This window comes from Barbus barbus (genome assembly GCF_936440315.1).
Source record: "Barbus barbus genome assembly, chromosome: 48".
NCBI classification, from domain to species: domain Eukaryota; kingdom Metazoa; phylum Chordata; class Actinopteri; order Cypriniformes; family Cyprinidae; genus Barbus; species Barbus barbus.
This window is the reverse complement of record NC_136726.1, coordinates 15629817-15643137: the sequence shown is the minus strand read 5'-3', so window position 1 is coordinate 15643137 and position 13321 is coordinate 15629817. Positions and strand designations below refer to the sequence as shown.

Here is a 13321-nt window from a genome sequence, read left to right as displayed (position 1 = left end):
CTGCACACTAGGGGGCGCAGACCAACGATGTATCTTTCCTCAGATATGTGGCCCGTATGTGGATTTAACATCTAAATTAAGATAAACAAAGTTTGGTTCTACACCAGAAACAAACTATCTATAATGCTTACAAGAATAGGCTACATCCGAAAATATAATTAGAAGTACAATTAGCATCAAACTACACTTGAAAATGTATTTAATTATTAATGTATTTGCTTACCCACTTTAAACCATCATCGAGTGCTTGTAATAACTTCCGATTGTGATTTATAGTTGATTTTGATTCTATAATAAGCAGACACATGCACTATTTTTTTCTGCTTAATAAAGCTACACTGCTAATATTTGTCATAAACATCCTTTATTGCAATAAAAAATACCATGAGCTGCATACAAAACACATACAGAAAATATATCGTCATAATCATGTCTATTGCTTTCATATTTCGTGTGTAGAAAAATATTTCACTCAATTTATTTATATTTTTTTAAATATGTAAGATTTAGAGAGTGAACGCACGTGGAAGAAAACGGACTGTGCTTTACCTATCACATGATTCAGTGGAGAATTATTAGAAATGTTATTCTGTATGAAGAACATGTGAGAATAAATCTGTTCTCAAGTACCAACGATAACAAGAACTCAGCATCCACTCTCTTATCCAGGATACTCTTCTTCATTGTTTGTTTACACTGGTTTTCAAAACAGCGCCACCATTCTCACCCTTTTGTGCAACAGCGGTTGCTCCGGTCACGTTATCCTAGCTCAAATCTTACTGGACGGCCCGTTTTTGCTTTGCGAAACTGAAAAGATTCGTCGAACTGGACGAAAAAAAAACATTCGCATTTTCGGTGCGCGAATGTTCGCGGTTTATGTGAAAGCATCCATAGGAAGCTGTTGTTTTATTCCAGCGCGTCATCATGTCCGAAATTCGTTTAGCTTTTTCGCGCTCAGTGTGGAAAGGCCTTAAGACCTTCGTTCGTCTTCGAATTGTTGAATAAAGTCGTTATTTTGAACCACTGATGTCACATGGACTATTTTAACAATGTCCTCACTACCTTTCTGGGCCTTGAACGTGTCAGTTGTGTTGCTGTCTATGCAGGGTCAGAAAGCTCTCAAATTTAATAAAAAATATCTTAAATTGTGTTCCGAAGATAAACAAAGGTCTTACGGGTTTGGAACAACATTAGGGGGAGTAATTAATAACATAATTTTCATTTTTGGGTGAACTATCTCTTTAAGTAATCAAGTTATTATTTATTCATTTATTTATTAGTAGTATTACTAGTAGTATTAAGTTAGATATTGCATATATAATACAATACCATTATTATTTTTATAGGCTAAATATTGATTGGTCCAGTTTTGAAAAGCAATCTGGTTAAAGCTTTCAATTTGAGTTTCTATGTTTAAATGTGCATTATACTTCATCCACACCACTGACTTAAAGCAAACCATTCTCAGACTACTTTCCGAGACCCTTGACATAAACCAAGTGTGAAAACACCCACAGGCTTATTATAACTCATATTTCTTCTTTGTCTCTTTTCCGCTCACTTCAGGGCACTTTATAGACCCGAAAAAAATTACATTAACAAAGATCTAGATTTAAGACCACTCTACTAGTGTTTTATTTTAGTGTATTATTTTTTTCTGTAGTTGACATGGTATTGAAAGGTGGTCGGGTAAAGACTTCAAACTTAAACCTTAAACATGCTTGTGTTTCTATATATAAATGCACTTTATACGTCACCCACACAGCTGACTTACAGCAAACCATGCTTAGATCACTTCCCGAGACCCCTGACATAAACCAAGTGTGAAAACACCCTCGGGCTCAGTATGACTCTCATATTCCATCTTTGTCTCTTTTTCTCTCACTGTAGGGCACTTTATGGACCTAAACCTGGATATCCTGACACAAAAATAACCAAATAAATCAATCTAACAACCAATTCGATCGAAACATACCGAAATAGAAATGTGTCATTGCAAAACTGAACCAAATATAAGCGTTCATCCAGCCAACACCATCATTACCACCTGCAGAATCCCACAATCTCCTGCCCACTGTGCTAGAGACTGCTAAACTGCTAACTGCCCCCTTCACGGCAAAAGCACCAACACCGGATCTCTGGCTTTAGAAAACGTCTCGCTCTACATACTCTGTGTTCTTATCGGCGTGTGTGTTCAGTCTGCATTCTGACCCGGTCCTCTCTCCTTGTGTATGTAATCAGACTGAAGGAGATGGGAAAGAGGGGGTGGGGCAACACAAGGGGCGGGGTTATATGCAGTAAATAAGTAGGAAGTAGACCATGCTTTGCAAACCAATCCAGAGGCCATACCTGTCCTGTCAATCAAACAATGCTGATTAGAGGGGTGTGGCAGGGGGCGGGGTTTCACACCTGGTTCGTGGGAGGAGTTTTGTGTGCGCAGTTCACTCTGTAGTGATGTTTTGGACAGCCGGTGGACGTAGATTTGCTTATTCTGTGTGTGCATGTGTCCACAGGCAGGGAAATGTGTAAATTGTGTTTCCTGTTAGTGCCAGAGGAAGTCCAAGACATCAGCATGTGTGTTGGGATGGGGGTTTACGGTCATAAACAGAGAGAAAGATACACTCTCGGTCTGTCTTCAAATGTTTACAATTCACGATAGATGTCTTTCCCCTACGGATTCTGAAACGATAAGAAGCTCAAAGCTATTTTCCTAGTTTCATCTGCAATTTTTTTGGGCAGTTATTATGAAGCGCTGACCATAATATTCGGACAGTTTCCCTGTAAAAGCTTTGAGTACGTATTCTGTGTGTGTGTGTATGTGTGTGTGATTTCGGCTTCTGTCCATCCTCCCATGTTTTCTGTATGTGACTGACCAGATTGCGTCTGGTAAGCTAATGTTGCTTCACTACTGTATGTAAAGCCCAGATATACTGGTGTGAATCTATTACAAGATCATTTCTATGATCTGCATTTACTTTTTATTTTTGAAAAATCTGTGAGAAACCTCACAAGAAATCTATTTAACCTTCAGGATGCCTCTGTCTACTGTATAAACAGCAAGCACTGTTAGAAAATAATGTTGCTGAAATTGTAAAAAAAAAATAAAAAAGGAGTAAAATGAACAAGGTAGAAAAAAATAACTGCAAGGAAATATTTGACAACCTATTACTTTTTGTGTTGGATAGAAATAGAGCATTTTCAGAGTTTTTTCTGCTTTGTGCCTGTAAATGAGGGCATACAAACACCATCCATCAAAACAGTGGATAACAATTTCGCCTCCCCGTGTAAAACAAATCAAACAAATAATAAAAACAGAGTCAGGTAGCGTAGTACTATCTTGTGCAGCATGGGCTGCAGAAAGTGACTCAGCACTCTCGAAACCCATCCTTTTCTTATTTTTGTCTGTTATTTTGTATGTTTTTCTTTTCTTTTTTTCCAGGGACATGAACGGATGCCTGTTTTTAGGAGGTACAAACTAAGTGTCTGATGATTTTGATGTGCAATCTGTGGGACGAGTAATAATGATGATGATCATACATATAATTAAAACAAGATGAAATAAGATCAGATGTTGCTTTCTTTTAAGTCCACTGCAAATACACAAAAATGGTCAAATAAATAAAAAAACAAATCACTTAAGAAAGAACAAGAGACATTATTTTCAGTTTATTAAAATCTGTTTTCTGCGTCACATTTAGCTTGTTTTGAGTTCTGCTTCACAGATTCTGTTTTTTGAAGCAAATATATCCATATAAATAAATATATTCACAGAAATGTAGAAGGGAAAATGGCCCAACTAAACAAGTTTGCCAAGGCACAATAATTTCACATTAATTCATATTTCAAAGTGCTGTGAGATTGCCGTGGAAAAACTAAATTAAAGGACGGAATAATACTTTTTCAAGGCTCTTAGAAACTTCAGACCTGTACATTAATACTGTGCATTCACAATAATACTAAATAAGAAATTATTTTTTCCTTAATAATTACACAAGGAGCTTAAATCACATGCACGTTTCACAAAAATTGTTTTGTATGAGCAGATTTTGTAAATACTCTAGTCTAAGCCTCATTCTCATACCTCATTCTCCTGACATCTAGTGATTAGAAAGCCTAGTGCAGAGTATTTTCTTCAGTGTTCTGTGTTGGTTTACATTAATTACAACACCTTTCCAGGATTCATGAGATTTTTGGGGTCCAGAGTGGCCTTGAGGCCCTGCATAACCTCTATGGCCAATGGACCGACCTCTTCTCTGAGCAGGGCCCTCTTTCCTAGACCAATTCCCTGTTCACCAGTACAAGTTCCGTCCATCGCCAGTGCCCTCCTGCATAGAGAAAGACAACAAGAGAATGAATTCATCCACTGTAATTGTTACTGGCAATAAATAGGTTGGAACCAGTAACACATCTGGCCATTTTGATCAGTTTGATCTTGGAATCGCTAGATCTGGCATTGTTGCCCCAAAAGACCTCAGTGTGGCTGGCAGACTGGAAGAACAAGTTTAGCACCCTGCAACCACTGAAAGACCAAAGTTTCCTCAGGAAAAAGCTGTCTGTCCAGTCCAATTCATATTGCCAGGTGTTTCCACCTCCACATTCTCCAACTGAATGATGAAGACTATTCTTGGGGGCTCCCTGGCACAGCCGAAATCCAACTCCTACTCATCTTGTTCATGCAGGTTCCCACTGTTCGACATGACAAGGTACACCTCGTATACTCTAACTACAATTTTTGCTGCAATAGGACAAGTCTGAATTATTTTTGTAAAGTGAAATTGACCAAATGCGATAAGATGGAACATGCCATTTTTGCCCAAATTTGCAGTCTGGAGGAACTGATCCTAGTTGCCGAAAGTGCTGGGCAGTTGGGAGTTGACAGAGGAAACTGCATAGTTTATGATCCGTGTTGGGGAAAGTCACTTTTAAGAGTAATGCATTACAATATTGTGTTACTCCTTGAAAAGTAACTAATTGTGTTATTAAATATCAGTGAATAAATGAGAAAACATAGTAAGTTGTGTTACTTATTTGAAAAAGGAATCTGATTACATAACTAGCGTAATTTATAATGCGTTACCCCAACGCTGTTTATGATGGGCACAGACTCCGAATTGTTTTAGCTTGAGACAACAATTCCATCCAGTCTGAGAAAAACAAGCATGTTTAATCTTTTGATAAGATTTTAAAAAGACATTGTTTTTCATTTAGATTCTTGTGTTCGGAATGATTTTAAGTCCTCAGTCGTTTAGTGTACGATGCCCAGTTTCCAGCCTTTACTTGAACCCAGCACTTTCCTTTAACAGGCAGAATGGTATTGAAGCTGAATTGATTGAACAGATTTATACAACTAGGCCTGGTCAAGTTCCTCTATATTTTCAGGTAGCGAGCCTGAAATCAATTTCTTCACATTGTTCTGCTTAAGTTTCCACACAAGTTCATCTCAATAACATTTCTTCTCCTTTCAGAGTATTCACCTCCTTTGGCAATTAATATAGCTACAGTTTTTGCAGAATTGTGCTTTTACAGTCACATCATGTCTGTCATTCAGTAAAAGGGCATGTCCAACTCCATTTGCTCCAATCAGGAAGAACTCTTGAGCATCAAGTCAGCCAGGTTTCGTTGAAGCAAATGAGATTGCAACGTTTGTCTTCTCTTTGGCCGCTGGTCAGCGCCGATCACTCGTCCATTGTATCCGACAGAGACTGCTACTTTACCCATAATGACTGAAGGCAGGTAGGACCTTTATTATTTGTGCTTGTTTTCAAAGCCAGACTCTAGACCCTCTATGTCTGTCATTGTCAATAAACGCTCTCCAAATGGCAGAAGACACTTTGAGAAATAATCCTGGTATTGATTGCTGCACAAAACAAAACTGATGATGTACACAACTGCAGCCAGTCCCTCTCAGCCGCCTCAAAAGATCATTGTAAGGAAGCGAAAATGCTGAAAGGAATTAAATAGAAGTACCTGCCTAGTCTCTCAGTGAAGGAGTGAACCCTTTGCACCTCGTCTGGGTCATTGGGATCCAGTACTATTAAACAATGGAAGTTTCCATCACCCACATGACCTGCAATAGGACCTACAGTAGGAAAAATTTAAACATTATATCAGCAGTTAAAAGCAGTTCTCAACACTAAATGAGAAAATCAAACTTGGTAAGCTACCGGTAATATTGTTTCTGATTAGATCTTCTTTTGTCTCCACTATAATCTGAGGCAGTCGTGAGAATATGCCTGTAAGAAAATTCTTCTGAATGTGTTCTACTTTACTAACTTAATATTCATAAAAAGCTATTTGTAAGCTGCTTTCTCTAAATAGTTTATAACTGTGGCTGTGTGGTGCTTTTATAAAATTGCTCTGTTTGCTTGAGCATTCTGACCAACCCAGCATAGCAACTGGTTCAGCCAATGGTTTGAGTTTGGGGCGGGGCTATTGGTTATGCTAACCTATGGCAGAATGTTTGGGAAACCTGTTTGAAACAGTCAAGATTTTTAAGCAATACACTGTATGAACAGACTGACTGGAATAAGAAATAAAATATATTATGTATATTGTAATTATTATTATATTATCTTAGTAAATTATAATATAGTTGTTATTATACAACTTTTAGTACATTTTTGCTAATTAAATGTTCTTCAGTCTTCACTGTAACATGACGTAGTTGAGAGCACTCAAATATGTAGAATATGCCTGGGAAATGTAATTTTTTTTAAATGTTAAAAATACCTTGGCCTATTACAACTTTAAATTCATTCACAACTTTAATTAAGCAGTTTGTTGGCCAGTTTTCCTTAATAAAAATGTGTTTTGTTTGGGCATTCCGACCAGCCTAGCACACCAACGATGGCTCAACCAATGGCGTGAGTTTGGGGGCGTGACTATCTGTTTGGTTGACCAGTGGCAGTGTTTAAGAAACTTCTTTGATAACAGTTATTATTTTTATACTGCACTATGCACAACAGCACAAAAATTAAGCTCAAAAGCATAATTATAATTGCATCAAGATAATAAAAAGTCTGTAAGGTGTATATTCTAAGTTACAAGAAGATCAGTTGCACTTGTCTGAGTCAGAATCATGTTGTTGTGAGAGTTCCCACCTTACATCCAGGCCTCAGGGCCAGGGCAGCGTACCACGCATCATGACGGGCTTTCCATATCCGGCCGCGGGTCTCCTCATCTTCTGCCCAGGCGAAATCTGAGCCTCCATTATCCTGCGTGATGTCCTCTGAACACACAGAAAATGATGCTTTCCAGATGACATTGTTTTGCATGTGATGGACACTTGCTCTTCCATGCTTTTGGAGCTCCCGTGGAACTCCAGAAAGAGGGTGGGAGTGACCGCATAGGACAGGTTGTTGAAGCGATTGCATGCGTTTATCTTCACGTCGTCCAAGAACTCTGCAAATGGAACGTATCAACGATTAAGTCTTGTGAAGCCTTTGTGTGTAGAAAGCCAAGGCTTAAAAATCGATGCCTCAGTTCAGCCTCGATTTAAAAATCTAAGAGAGCGGTCATGCCCGATTACCCATAAATTGGATGGAGCTACTGGTGGAATATTTTTCCCTGAGTGGACTGCAAAAGTAGAAACACATTGCGGTTCTGAGAACCAAGCAATTCATTAAACCCTTGACTGCGTTTGGTGTTGACTATGAATAAAGGATGGTGTTTCCTACTGAATTAATGTTTATGGTATTGCAGAAGGCTTCAGTGAATAGATTAGAATGAAAGTCCAGCACTAAATCGCACAGCTAGGCATGCATGTAGTTTTGAGTGCCACAGTCTGTGACTTTACAACTTCACAACACAGGAGACCAAGTGTTCTTTTGTTACGTTAATGCCAATAGAGGCAGCAAACTAAGCACATTGTGACCATGTGCTTCAAACAATGCTCACCGATACGGGCAATGGGCACTCCAGCTTGCAGGATCTGAACGGTGCTGTCCACAGCTGACTGGATGGATGGAAAGGAGCACACAGCCGATACCATACTTTCAGGAATACCGAACAACCGAAGCGTGGCTTTGGTAATAATACCCAAAGTTCCCTCCGAGCCCACAAAAAGGTTTGTTAGGTTGTAACCGGCAGATGTTTTTCTGAAAGGATGTTGTATGAATGTAGACAACAAAAGATTTAATTTAAAATATACCTTGATTGTAATTTTGCAGTTATACCTTGGACGACGGCCCTTCCCTGCTGTGTAGAGGACCGTTCCATCTGCTTGAACCACCTCCAGGTTCAGGGCGTTCAATAGCGGACTGCATTGGTGCCTGATGCACTAGTTGCAGCCATGCCACAGAGAGATGCGTCGGCACCTGGATCTGTGGAAATACATTAATCATTTCCAATAATATAACATATGGCAAAATTAAACAATTAATAGGCTTGAATTATTATTTATTATTGAATGGTAATTTTAGTACCAGACATTTGGTTGCTTTTGTCTTTTTATTATTTTTTTAAATATGGCTATATAGTTTTATTAATTGTTATTGATTAATACTCATAATACACAAGAATTTGACTGACCGACGGGAAACCAGAGGCCAGTGTCACGCAGGTATGAATTCGCAGGTACACCTGGCTCCACCGTCACATCAAAATCCTCTTGGTGAAGATCGAGAACCTGGTTTATCTTTCTCAGACTGAAACACACTCCAACCTAAGAAACACACACAGTACACAAATGTCAAATGTCAACTTTTTTTATTATTATTTCTATATAAGCACACATGGATGGATGTTTATTGAAGAAAACTGTTCAGAAAAATATGGTTGAAAATACTTATTGTTCCTCTAATGAAGATTAGGCCTGAAATCTGACTCTGGCACTGTCAAATTTTTGTATCTATTCTTCTCAACTGGACAAACCTTCAGAGCACCAACACCTCCCTCCAGACCTGTCCCTGTGCCAAACGGGATCATGGGTAGTTGGTGGTGGTGGCAAATTTTGGCAAGGGCACTGACCTCTGAGATCGAGGAAACACAACCACATCTGGTGGTCGGCATCTGACAGCAAGACAAAATACCATGAATATATAAATAACATGCAAATCATATTAAAATGTAATGTATTGCATTTGTATTCTTATTTATTTATTTTAATGGAAAATGTATTTTGAGTTGATTGGCTGGTTGTGAAATACTGATGATTGATTGATTGATTGATTGTGCCTGAATATCATTGCTGTGGATGATTATTTGTGTCTGGGAGAAATGAGAAGTGGTGAAAATGAAGTTCCTCGTGAATACTGAATGGACTCACTAGATGGTCGATTTAATATTTTACTTACTGCTTTTAATGACTGACTCAGCGAGATTGAGGTCTCTGCAGAGTAAAAGAGGGCGTTTCTGAATTTGTGGGTGTTTTCAAACTGCTGGGAGTTTCTCAATCATACAAACAAAATGATCCCCCTTACCTAACCCCACCCCTAAACCTACCATCACTATGACGTCAGCCAATCAGGACACATGGTCTAAAAACGCCCCGATCTGGTAACTCCCATTACTTTGCTGCAGAGACCTATACTTGGACTCAGACGCTGCAGTCGTTTATTTGTAACTGTAGGCGGAGCTACTGCTGCACTGTTTGCATATTAAGAGGCAGGTGACACAGGTATGGCAGTGAAATCTCACCTGTGCACAGACTCATCCCTGCCGTGCTGTTCTCTGACAGCCGAGTCCACAGACACCCCACAGAGCGAAATGCTGGAATAACCCGCTCGACGGCTCCAGTCTAGAATGAACAATGCGACAAATATACAGAATGTTTACCTGCATGACTCTCTGGTAACACGTAAGTTTATCATTAATTTTTAATATTTACTTAAATGTATTTTTCATTTTTTAATATTTGTAAATTATTTTAAATAATATATTTTTTATTATTGTAATTTTGAAGGGAGAATATTTCGTGTGAATATTTTTATGTCTTGTACTTTATCCGCGTAGACAGACTGTAGCCCTTGGTGACCACGTCTTCATTCTATTTCTAAGAATTATGTAACAATGAACAAGAATGATCCCAGACTTGAGCAGAATATGTCCTGCACCCCCCGCAAATAAACGGCAGCCGTGGAGAAGTGAAGCGTAGCCTGAACAATGTCATTTTCAACTGCTCATAAAATCCGTTATGAAATAACCAAGCTTTTATACATAGCGCCAGTTGTTAAGAGTTTATATAAATTTTCTTCCGGATCAGTATTTTGGCGTCACGCTTGGTCTGAACCTCAAGCCCCGCCCCTAGATTAGGAATTCGCTTAGCTTATAAATATTAATTGTTTAACGTGACGTTCGCTCAGTACGTTGATCTGATTTGCTGAAAGACCGAATATGTATGAATATTAATTAGCTTGACTTGATGCTTCAGGAACATTAACCTAACGTAATTCATATTCATAAGCTATACTTTATCATAGATTCGTTAGAGAATACGTTTATTTTTTAGTCTCAGGAATGTTCTGTTATGTTTTCAGACATGATAAAGTACTGTACATGCGACAGTACTATATAACAGTTGCATTTTTGCATAGTTTAAAAGTTATTCGATTAGCCACAAGGTGGCAGTACTACATCACACAGTAGACATCAGCTTCATGCACCCAGTAATTCCAAAAATGAAATGATCAAATACAGATACATATTTCTTAGGAATTTCCCACAGTTTATTTTATTTTGATGCTTATTCTACAATGGTTTAAACAATAACTGCTTCTGCTTTTGTCTTCCAATATAAAACTAATCATGTTGCACCATCACAAACAAATAAAAATTGAAAACACGTCCCAAGACTTAAGAAGACTATAATTAGCTTTGAAATTAGACTCAATTTTGAACTTGTGAAGATTTTTTTCCCTCGCTTATGCAATAACATTTACAAAAATAGGCCACGTGGGATGTTGTCATTGTTTGAACCTACCTTTTGACAGGTAATATAAATCCATAATCATACCCACATGATGAATTTGTACAAGAGTAACCATGTATTTCAATTTAGAAATGCCCCCAGGTACTGTAAGGTTGAGCTAAATCAGTTCAGTTGAACTTTATTAATTTGTCAGTGTGCTTTTGAATTTATGTTTATTAATGTACCCTCATATGCAAGTCTAGAAGAAGATCCGGTGGGCTTTGCTACCTGCGTAGATGGAGCTGACAAGTTACGCCATTGGTTCCCATAGAAACCAGTGTGTTCTCCATGTACGAGCGTCATTTGTTCCCCATGGGGAGAGTCTGTCTTTCTCTCCTCTTAATAGTTACATTGTGCCTGTGTTGACTAACACAGATGAAAGCGTACACTCATTGCAAAGAACTTCCAGCTTGATCATCGTCAAACCTGTTTCTAATAAAACCCTCATGGATGTGGTCTGACCGACGCTTGTTCTTGACGTAGTAAATATGAAGAGATGAACAATGCAAGTATTTTTTAGCTTACAAAACCGGGTTATCGGAAGGGCTTGTGTTATTCGTTATAAGTAGGTAATTTTCTGATTGTTTAAAGGCAATTCACTGCACTTGGTGTTTTGATGACACCACGGTCTCCTTGACGCCAGTGTTTTGAGGATGTCAGTCACTCAGTCAGCTACAGCGTAAAAAGGAAGTGAGAGAATGAATGGAATCTTGATCAATTGCCCCAGTCTGCTGGAATCTTAAGAATGTCCTCTGTTCTGGCTTGTAGCCTATATTTGCCACTGTTAACCTTCATGGCCTGTTGAGACTGATTCTATGTCAGCAGTCCCAGACACCACAGCGATATAAAAATAATAGGCCTAGTAGTAATTCCCAAATGAACCTCTTGTTTCCCCCTTAAAATCTTTTAATATACTCCTCTGACCTCATAAAACCCCATTCAGATGCTGTTATTGAAGCTTTAAACTTCGTTGTATTACAAAGTTGGCATGTACTTCTAAGAAGTGCACAGGGAAAACATAGTGACCTGATGAGTTTTCTGTAAAGCTCCATAAATCTGCACTGTAAAAATGCTACTAATTTTAGCGAATAAAATGAGTTAACTGTAAGTCACCTTACAGAAAATGTTTTTCATAGTAAAGTATAAGTAAAAACTATGAAATGCCTTGTTTATAGAGAATTTAATTATAATGTAATATTTTGCTGTTTTACATGAAAAATATGAAGACATGTATATGTAGAAATGGGAACTGACAGAATTCCACAAATCATCACATTTGTTTATATTTTGTTTAGATACACTAGCCTACATAAGTGTGGGTTTGTTTTTTAATATTTTTGTATGCTCATCAAGGCTGTATTTATTTGTTCAAAAACAAAGTAAAGACAGAGAAATATCATTACAATTTAAAATGACTATTTTCTACTTTTATACATTTTGATTTCTGTGATGCAAAACTGCATCATTACTCCATTACTTTCAGAAATCATTCTATAATACGCTTAGTGTTCAATACGTATTTATTATTATTGCCAGTACTGAAAATGGTTGTGCTGCGTAATATTTTTGTGGAAACAGTAATAAATGTTAGGGGTTCACTGATTATTAGTAAGAACAGCTTTCTTTTCTTCTTTTTTTGTTTCTTTTTTTTGTTGACATTTTTGTCTTTGGATAAGACAGATCAGAACTGACAGGCAGTGAAGTGGGAGAGGCGGCGGGATTGAGAAAAGACCTCGAGTAGGGATTCGAACTCGGGACGCCCAACAGCATTTTTTCACATTTTATAGTTTGACTAACTTGCAACAGCCATATTTTACTGTACGTTTAACAAAAACTATTTCATTCTTCAGTTGCATCCTACATGTTCATTACAGGCATTCCGAGAATGTTCAGACTGCAAACGTGAGTCAGCTTATTTGCATATACATTCTGCCATTAAAGTGAGCCAGACCTCACATAAATGAGCGGAATGTCAGTCCGAGTGCTTTTTTTTTTATTCAGTCCCTTCACCTAATTATAGCCAGTTGTATAATAGTGTTCTTGAGACTTCAGAAACATTTCATGTGGCCCAGTCTCAACTCTCTCTCCCTCGCTCACTCAAGCTGGAATGCATTGACGTCAGAGGAGGGAGAGCGCTCGAGCGCTAGAGCACTGCGGAGCGACGCGCGCACCACTACATGCCTCCTGGTCGGACAGCGGGCATCATTTATTGATAAAAACAACAGTGAGCGGACGTTAGGGAGCGAATTTTTTTGTGTAGCCTCCAGAAAAATACGCGAGGGAAGCTGAGAATATTTCCAACGGATGCTCGTTTACATATAGACGCCTGAAACGCTGCGTACCACTTTATATGGTAAGTTATTATAGAATACAAATGCGTTTGGTTTATTTGTTGAATCGAATACTGATGTCGTC

At 38.3% G+C, this 13321-nt stretch overlaps 2 protein-coding genes and 1 pseudogene across 4 annotated transcripts in view; 2 read left to right on the top strand and 1 right to left on the bottom strand.

Annotated features, from left to right (window-relative positions):
• Positions 1 to 3612, top strand: part of LOC306866911 (E3 ubiquitin-protein ligase znrf1) — a 35801-nt gene extending 32189 nt beyond the window's left edge. The window contains exon 5 of the mRNA XM_079412341.1: positions 1891 to 3612. The gene's annotated coding sequence lies outside the window, so the exon portion shown is untranslated. The remainder of the gene's footprint in view (positions 1 to 1890) is intronic.
• A 547-nt stretch (positions 3613 to 4159) lies between these two features.
• LOC306866908 (putative D-lactate dehydrogenase, mitochondrial) lies at positions 4160 to 10108 on the bottom strand (annotated as a pseudogene). The gene is made up of 11 exons: positions 10031 to 10108; positions 9637 to 9736; positions 8872 to 9009; positions 8530 to 8662; positions 8175 to 8321; positions 7897 to 8096; positions 7101 to 7401; positions 6675 to 6693; positions 6165 to 6233; positions 5968 to 6079; positions 4160 to 4325 (listed from the first exon to the last, which is right to left on the bottom strand). The product of its transcript is annotated as a putative D-lactate dehydrogenase, mitochondrial (transcript).
• The window catches only part of LOC306866905 (SNF-related serine/threonine-protein kinase-like), a 29734-nt gene continuing 25959 nt past the window's right edge, over positions 9547 to 13321 (top strand). Inside the window, exon 1 of one of the 2 annotated variants that reach the window (XM_079412337.1) lies at positions 9547 to 9796. The gene's annotated coding sequence lies outside the window, so the exon portion shown is untranslated. Of the gene's footprint in view, positions 9797 to 13026; positions 13260 to 13321 lie in introns of those variants that run through there. The other variant, XM_079412336.1, reaches the window with a different exon arrangement.